Source organism: Octopus sinensis, linkage group LG12 (genome assembly GCF_006345805.1).
Source record: "Octopus sinensis linkage group LG12, ASM634580v1, whole genome shotgun sequence".
Lineage (NCBI taxonomy): Eukaryota > Metazoa > Mollusca > Cephalopoda > Octopoda > Octopodidae > Octopus > Octopus sinensis.
In genome coordinates this window covers 29,530,670-29,540,669 of record NC_043008.1, presented here as the reverse complement: position 1 = coordinate 29,540,669, position 10,000 = coordinate 29,530,670, and the positions used below count along the sequence as shown (strand labels likewise).

Genomic DNA, 10,000 nt, shown 5'->3' with positions numbered 1-10,000 from the left:
AAGACTATATATATATATGTATGTATGTATGTATGTATGTATGTATGTATGTATGTATGTATGTATGTAGGTATGTATGTATGTGTATATATGAGTGTCTGTGTGTACTTTCATATCTACAGACATACCGAGTGAGGATGAGAGACTGTTAGATTGCATATCTATAGTAATATATGTAGAAAACTGATAAAGTAGATCGTACGAAATCAGTGAGACTCAAAGCTATACCCCAAAAATCATTAAAATTTTCAATAAAATAAAAATATATATATATATACTTTCTTTCTTGAATTTAATATCGGAGAATTTTGTTTCGAGATAATCGTAAAAAATATATCGTCGACGGGAATAAAAATTTTATTTGCAAATTTGACGCTTTATCAATATTGTCGGAGAATAAATGCTGACTACACTTCAAAATCACCATAATATACACGACAATTCCACATTCCCCTGTATCTAGCAGATAATCGTGAGTTATCTTAGTTACTTTGCAGGAAAGAATTTCCATATACACACAAAAATTATTCACAATTTCACTGCCATTAAATGCATATGAGCATCTCTTACCTAAACATACATACTTACACAAACACACACACATGCACACACACACACACACACACACACATATATATATCTTTTTAAAATTATATATATATACATTTATAGTGACTTGGGCAATATGTTGACTTATTGTGTAATAGAAACGCCACTCTTTCTATGACTAATAATGGGCGAATTATCTGCGAATTCTTTTCTCCATTGCATCTAACTGGCGATAATATACCGTTGCATGAAGCGTTTTGTTTTTGTTTATAATCTTATGACATACGATTCACTTCACATTCCACCAACCACTGATCATAAGCATTTTCTTTTGTACAGCTATGGCTTGCGGGTGAATTTTCGTCTTCATTGGATGAGATACAATATTTACAATCATATCTTAGGATATGATTGTAAAGAACCCACGTATCATCACTTGTTATTCAAGCCTGGATATATTCCATAGAAGTTTATTTCTATTTCGAGCAAAATCAACACATTAATTAAGTTGAAACACAGAAAGATTACGACAGATAAGATCCTTTCTTTGATTATAAAGTTGGTTGATGTTCGAAGTGTAACTTGATTTAAACAATATTGCTAATTTTCGTGAAATGTGTATTCTATTTTCTTCAATCATAGAATTTAGGATATTTAGATTAACTAACCTTTTTCATCCGAGCCGAGAATAATATTCGACAGAATTATTTCCCGGGTAAAACTGGACAAAGCATTGTTGTCCTCTCCGCACGCTTCAAGCATAGTATCCATAGAAAGAAAATGTTTCGTAGATTCTGTTGAATTTACACAGTATTAAATTTTATACAGGTCTAATTCAAATCAATTTCAAAAGAGTAAAGTCGATAGGAATTTATCCATTAATGTATAAGTTAATCTAAAGACATAAATGTTTACTTTATCCTAAGTATATTAAATATGTACTCTCAAATTCATCGTGCCAAAAATGAGACCAGACTTCCTTTGCAAACTAATACACATGTGTGTGTGAGTGTATGTGTGTGTGAGTGTATGTGTGTGTGTGTGTGAGTATGTGTGTGAGTATATATGAATGTATGTATGTTTATATGTATGTATGTATATATGTATGTATGTATGTATGTATGTATGTATGTATGTGTATATATATATATATGTATATAAAGAGAGGAGGGATGGATAAATACATACATAGATATACACTTATATATGTATACATATGTATAGAAATTATTCGCACCCCGCCATAACATACCTTTATTATTGTCACTTTGTCTTCTACGTGTGCGTGCTGATAGTGGGTACTGTGGAGGTTACGTGATCGAAGCTTGAGCCTGATCGCGCCATTTTCCGTTCTGGCGTTACAGTGAAAGTATGGCCTCTCCACTAGCATTGAGCACCAAAGAAAAAAGAACAGTGATCCGTGAGATGGTAATGGTGAACCGGTTCACCATTACCATCTCTCGAGGTTGCTGAACCTTCTCGTCAATGGAGGAGGTTGACAGCGTCCTGCTCCTTCTTCGTGCGTCACGCTTGACCCGCTAATTTTAGATATCTCGATCCACTCATACAAACTTCTACGCGGAAATGCACTGTACTCGTAGTGCTAAAAGCCTCCGATGATTTATGTAAAGCAGGAAAGAAAAAAGGGTGCGATGATGCTGAAACTTTGATCACGTGAATACAATAGTAGCAACTTTAAACAAGCATGTGGACTGGCTGTTTGACAGCAATAGAGATACGTTATGGCGTAAGTGCGGATAATTTTTGACTTCACCTCGTATATATATATATATATATATATATGTATATATATATATATAATTGTTCGTTGTTTTCCACCTGCCTTCGTCTTTTGTTTATTTTCATAAAGCTTCCCGTTATATATATACATATATATATATATATGCATATATATATATATATGTATATATATGTATGTATATATGTATGTATGTATGTATGTATGTATGTATGTATGTGTATATATATATATGTATATAAAGAGAGGAGGGATGGATAAATACATACATAGATATACCTTATATATGTATACATATGTATAGAAATTATTCGCACCCCGCCATAACATACCTTTATTATTGTCACTTTGTCTTCTACGTGTGCGTGCTGATAGTGGGTACTGTGGAGGTTACGTGATCGAAGCTTGAGCCTGATCGCGCCATTTTCCGTTCTGGCGTTACAGTGAAAGTATGGCCTCTCCACTAGCATTGAGCACCAAAGAAAAAAGAACAGTGATCCGTGAGATGGTAATGGTGAACCGGTTCACCATTACCATCTCTCGAGGTTGCTGAACCTTCTCGTCAATGGAGGAGGTTGACAGGCGTCCTGCTCCTTCTTCGTGCGTCACGCTTGACCCGCTAATTTTAGATATCTCGATCCACTCATACAAACTTCTACGCGGAAATGCACTGTACTCGTAGTGCTAAAAGCCTCCGATGATTTATGTAAAGCAGGAAAGAAAAAGGGTGCGATGATGCTGAAACTTTGATCACGTGAATACAATAGTAGCAACTTTAAACAAGCATGTGGACTGGCTGTTTGACAGCAATAGAGATACGTTATGGCGTAAGTGCGGATAATTTTTGACTTCACCTCGTATATATATATATATATATATATATGTATATATATATATATAATTGTTCGTTTGTTTTCCACCTGCCTTCGTCTTTTGTTTATTTTCATAAAGCTTCCCGTTATATATATACATATATATATATATATGCATATATATATATGTATATATATGTATGCATATATATATATATATATATATATATATATATATATATATATATATATCAGATAATAAATCATATGGTACACACTTGATGGCTTTCCGGTTCACTTTCGCAGACTTCACAGATTATGTATTTGATGAATGAAAGACACAGAAGATGAAGATCACGAGAATGTTTATTAATCACTACAATTCTAGCATTGGTGCCTTACGAATGGTGTACTTAACAACTGCTTAGAAGTATGCGACAGTTTAGATATGACTACAGCTGATTGCAAGATGTATCTCATTAAAATAATGATTGTTCCGTAGGATATCTTCTCGGTTTGTGTAGAGAAAAGCAGCAAAGGAAATGATACTGCTTAATTTTAAATAAGATCGATCAAAAACATAAATAAATAAATAAATAAAATAACAGCTGCAAAAAGTAACGAAAACACAACACAGGGTAAGAAGTACTAAATATAACCGTTAACAGATACGGATGTATAACGCCCTCGTTTAGAATGTATGGCGCACGTACACTTGCTCGTGAAAACATCCACGAAATGACGAGCTTACTCACAGGCGTGCCTTCGCGCACAGTAAATTAAATATCAAGTTAGTGTTTGTAAGAATGGAGAGGCTAGAGTCAAATTTAATTCATTCATACCTGAAAGCAAATTATGATTACTTATTTGGTTAACGGTTACTCAAGTTCATTCCCACTGCATTGGGTGAAAGGGCATTTGCTAGTATATAAGCAGTCGTTGAGTATCCTTCCCGTGAGAGATCGATGCCAGATGGATAAAAGCAACTGTAGTAATTAGTAAATATTCTGCGTCACCGCCATCTTCTGCGTCACTCATTAATCATATGCATACATACAAATATATGTATACGCGTATATATATAGTCAATTCAAATACATGCATAAAAAGGGACAGCATGAGGATGTGCGGACGTGCATTAGAAATGTATGTGCTTGAAGTTCGGTGAAAGGAGAAAATTCGACTTTTCGAGCACATTCAACATTTCGTAGGAAAATGAAAACTCCACAGGAAAAGTAATCGCCGATGGTATACTTGTAAATACATGCAAAAAAAAAAAACACACACACAAACAGATACACATACACGTTCACACACATAAACACATATACACAAACTCATGCACACACATATATGTTAGAAACGAAATAAAAGCAGGCTAAGTATATCGTCCCACTTTACAGCATCTACTTTTTAATTCCAACATAATTGTAGTGATGTAAGTGTGAATATGCAAAACGTATTTTACAGCAGATTCTGAAATAGCTGTGCATATGGTGCTCATTTCGTTGAACAATGATTTCCATATATTCCGTCTTCAGGGAGAAAGAATTAAGGAAGGAACATCCGTAATAATTGATACTCTTTAATACCTTGACAATGGAATTAGTAACAACTAATAACTTTTGTTAAATGTTTTCCTTATTTCTTCCTGAGGCGGAATAGTTACTTTTTATTTGGAAATATTTGCTTAATGAGATATGCAACTTATGCACAGATATTTTAGGAACATATGTAAGGTACGTAAAATACATTTACTCTAACAACTCTCCAAGTGAGTTTGAATTATAAATTACAGCTGTAAAGTGAAACCACATGCGTACGCTTTTCATACTCCCTTTCTAATATATATCTACCCACGTAATGATGAGCTAATATTGCTATTCACTGAGTCAGCTACGACACAATTTTTGTTTTCGTTGTAGTTTTATCTGTACTCTCTTGTAGCTCTCATTTATGCTGTCCCTCTCTCTATCTCTCTCTATCTCCCCCTACACCCCCATACATATATGTATATGACGATTAAATCAACGAAAACATTCAGCGATAGTGGATCGGCAGCAAAAGTAAGTTATGTTGCAAATGACAGTTGTACAAAATTCTTATATGATTCTAAAATATCATAAAGTTACAGGTGACATTATAATATGGTGAAATTATATTACCATATTAAAATGTCAATTTATATCCGGACAATTACTTCAGATATCTAGAAAATAGGTACTTTTTTTCATTTGACAAATACACATATTCAAATAGCGTATATTTTGCTAACATACTTTATGGTTACATCTTTGAAAACATATCACCTATTAATAAATATTCTACAAGTGCCATCTTGTAAAGAAATGTTGGAACAGACAGCTGTACTGCAAAATTAGGATAATGAATGGTTGCTTGCTAGCTGCGAATTTTCGAAATGATAGAGCTTTAAATTCTTTTTTATAGATACTATACATGAAGTGATATACCAGCAGACATACTGAGGTATAATCAACTAGACATAAAAATAATCTGAAGTAAAGTACATATGCCAGATGTTCAACTGAGCGTAATGTACCTAGAGACAGAACACGTCCTACATAGTTCGTAACCAAAATAATATATGTCTAAATAACAATTACAATTTTGATAAAATAGTAAAACTGAAATATGAAATTCAAATAAAACTATATTAGAATTGTATTTTTACAAGGGAGCGCAAAAACGTTTTAAACATTAATGTAAACAGGACTATGATATGTTGCTTTAGTAATTATGACAAAATATACCAGAATTGATTCTTAACGTCGACCAGTTTTTAGAATAGTTAGAAGCCTCCCTAGGGATTATTTGTGTCGGTAGACTGATTCATGTGTACAAATACAATAACTTCTATCATTCGGAAGTTGATAAATAGAACACTCATTCAGGCAGAGATATTTAAAGCACCGTTTGTGATATCTTGAGGTACAGATCTGTGCTACTTTCAACTAGCAACAGTCTCACACTTAAAGGCGAAAACTTTCAAAAGGAATAGTAATGGCGCATCAAATTCAGCACACCTACATGGTAGGAAGTAACCAACGCACCTTGCTCATAACACGCTAAATTATATGGCTGAAATATATATGTGGGTGTGCGGGTGTTGGTGTTATACATACGCATATACATACACACATTTACATATATGCATACAGATATAAATATGTATATATTCGTGTTACTTATTCGTGTTATTATTGTTCTTACATATTTTTGTATTCTTATTCGTGTAACATCGTCCGTTTTGCCGTCCTTGTTTTGTATACATTCGAGGCTTTCTTCGAAGGAATCTAATGCGCTTGGCTTAGATTTTCCTTTGGGGCTGGCCAGGTCGGAGCAATCTCAAGATTAATCTGCCGAAATTGCGAGGATGATCCGGTTCTTGACTGAAGATTGAAGGCTTCGAATGTCCTGTCCGTGTTTTTTGTATCGTCTTCTAAATGTTTTGCGTTCTTGTCCCAGTTTCTATTTTTTTACACATATATACACACATACATATATATATTATATATATATATATATATATATATATATATATATATATATATATATATATATATATACATATATATATATATATATATATATATATATATATATAATATATATATATATATATATATATATATATTGTATTCATATTTATATGCGTGTATGTCTGTGTTTATATGCACACACACACATACATACTTATACTACGTCTGATCAATAATTATCCGGACTGCTCCCATACAAACAAAGCTAAAACACGCGGAGTGAAGCCGCTTGGGAAAGATTGATCTTGCTCTCTACTGTGCATGTGAATTAAGTTTCGACATTTTAACTAGGTTCAACTGTTTACAGCAGTGCTTAGATGGAAGGGTTGTAGCATGTGATTGGCGCATTGACCATGACACTGGAAGTTCTCATGGCGATACCTGCTCAAAGGCCAACGATAAGTTGCAGAAAGTGTATGGAGATGAGTATATGACCCACACGAGTGGTTCAGACGTTTCCAAGATGGTAGAATAATGTCGATATTGACAAACGTTCAGGGAGATCTGCAACCAGCAGAACTGAAAAATTACCTCAGACATGCGTAAAGCTGTGAGGGGAATTCGTCGAATCGTCATCCTTGAGTTATCAGAGGATGAGCAGATTAGTTACAGTTCCGCTCAGTTCACTATCTCTGAAGATTTGGGTAAGAGATGCGATTCTGTCAAGTTTGTGCCAAAACTGCTTTCAGCTGTCCAAAATGACACAAGATCTTGATTGTGTCGAGAACGATAAAAAAGTGTAGAAAACTTTGTCTAGACGTCTGAATAGGTATTGCCAAGCTTTTGGCAGAATTTGATGTAGATTCTCTGCTCAACTTTCCCTGTTATGGTCAATGCGACGATCACACCCTACACTCCTTCCTTCAAAGCACTGCTGTAAATAGCGGAACTGAGCTAAACTAAGTGCACAACAGCGTCCAAGGTCAATCTGTACCAAGCAGCTAAACTGTTCTTTAAATTCGTTATTATGGCAACAGTCAGAATACTTATTAATCAGACTATATATATATATTATAGTATTTCATAATGCATCCTGGCCGGTTAACTCAGTTGGGTAGAGCGTCGCGCTAATAACGCGAATGTAGTGGATTCGAGTCCCATACTGGCCATATATATATATATATATACATATACAGAGAGAGAGAGAGAGAGAGAGAGCTTTGAGAAAAACTTCATATATTTGTTTGTTGCAATGTAGTAGACCTCATTCACACAGTATATGTGTGCGTGAGTGTGTGTGGGCGTGTTTGCGCTCATGTGTATGTATGTGTGTTTGCATTATTCTTGAATTGCTTAACAGATGCTTATCTAAACAGATAAATAAATATAAATCTTACAAAAAACACGACTTATTCACTTTCTATTATTCCCTCTTAACGCAAACTGGGATTTTACATACATTTGGTGTTCTGTAAGAGGTTTTCCACTCTTAAAAAAGAAACCTTATTCTTCCAGGTTTATATACAGTGATGCGATTCCTGGTGCTGCTTATTCAAATTTATTATTAACAGAACTCATTCTGTATATTTGTGTCACGGAATATAACGTAATACTTGAAGATACAATTGTTTAAAAGTATATATTCAAATTTTCTTCAAACAATAATTATTTCTACACTTACAGTACAACAGCAGATATTGGAAACTAATCACAAATAAAGGATTATGTAGCATCGGTAGCTCTTAATATCAGCTAAGCATCATCATTCGAAAAACATCCCACCGACTTATATTAAAACGAATATACTGGGTAGCGGAGTTTCTACAGTACATTGAGAAGGCGATATTTCGATAATACTTCGATTATTTGTGCTCTAGATTATGCTTAACCTTGAACAAATACAATAAAAACTCAAATGAGTGCAGTGCATACTAGACGTATGCATCCTTGTCTCAGTTTAGCTCAAAAGTGAAGCACTGGATGCGTAATGAAAGGGATGTGATTTCTAGACTCATGGCTGGCTGCCGACAGATTTTTCTGCAAAATATGGGTAGTTTATCCTGTTCGTGCTATATTATTAGCATTATCTTGCATTTGAGAATAAAATTATTTCCTTAACTTTCAATACATCTCAACGCTTATAAAGCAAAACTTTGTTTACCTTCATCGTAATATGAATTTAATGCACACACACACACACACACACACACACACACACACACACATACACACACACATATATATATATATATATATTCATCCATAAATATGTACGTACACAGGCACGCACATACCCACACTCCACACACATACACGCACATATATATATATATATATATATATATATATATGTATAAAAATATATATATACATATATATATATAATATATATATATATATATATATATATATATATATATATATATATATATTATATATATATATATATATATATATAATATATATAATATATATATATATATATACATATATAACTTTAAGTTTTGTTGACTATAAGATTCATTATTCATTTAATTAAACAAAATATGGATTTATATATATCACTTATGGGAGGATTATATGGAAGTTGATATTTGCATATTAATTATGGCAACATTCGTAGAAAGTAAAAGTGATTTCATTCTTACAAATATAATGTTCTGAGCTTTCATTTTCCCAATATAACTTCGTCTTAACTCATTTCCATTACGGAGGATAATGCAATGATGTTAAAACATCAGTTCTATAATCTATCGGTTATATTATACATTTTTAGCGCTTATTCATTTTAACACTTATATATATATATATATATATGGAGAGAGAGAGAGAGAGAGAGAGAGAGAGAGAGAGAGAAAGCAAGGGAGAAAGATAGAGACAGAGAGAGAAGGATTGTAGATAGCGAGATATAACTGATGTCAAAAGAATATTTTAATCTTTCGAGGAACGTGAAATAAATCTGTTTTGGAATAATGGATTAGATAGAAATAACAGCATGTAAATTTTACGTTCAGAAACCATACGGATAAAAAAAGACGTTTGAAACTGCCAGTGGGAATGGAAACTGCATATGTAGGCATTAGAGAGTTCGAGTCCGACTGGTAGCCTCCAAAACTTTCCATACAAAATGGGTTTTTCAACCTGATATTTACATTCTCCTTTTTGTAACTTCGTAATTCATTTATTCTAAAAAAGAATTGTCTAAATATAGATAGATAAATACATACATATACACATGCACACACACACAAACGCAGATATATGTGTGCATTTACATGAAGTTATATATGTATATGTAAGTAAGAATATGTGTGTGGTGTATGTTAAAATTAATTAATATGCTGATGATTACCGAACAAAACTCTGTTTATTGATAAAAA

General features: G+C 33.2%; 1 protein-coding gene and 1 non-coding gene across 7 annotated transcripts in view; one reads left to right on the top strand and one right to left on the bottom strand.

Annotated features, from left to right (window-relative positions):
• Nucleotides 1-10,000, bottom strand: part of LOC115217977 (protogenin A-like) — a 1,479,291-nt gene that overhangs the window by 1,186,973 nt on the left and 282,318 nt on the right. The window lies entirely within an intron of this gene.
• On the top strand, nucleotides 7,716-7,789 carry Trnai-aau. The gene has a single exon. It is a non-coding gene; the product is annotated as a tRNA-Ile (tRNA).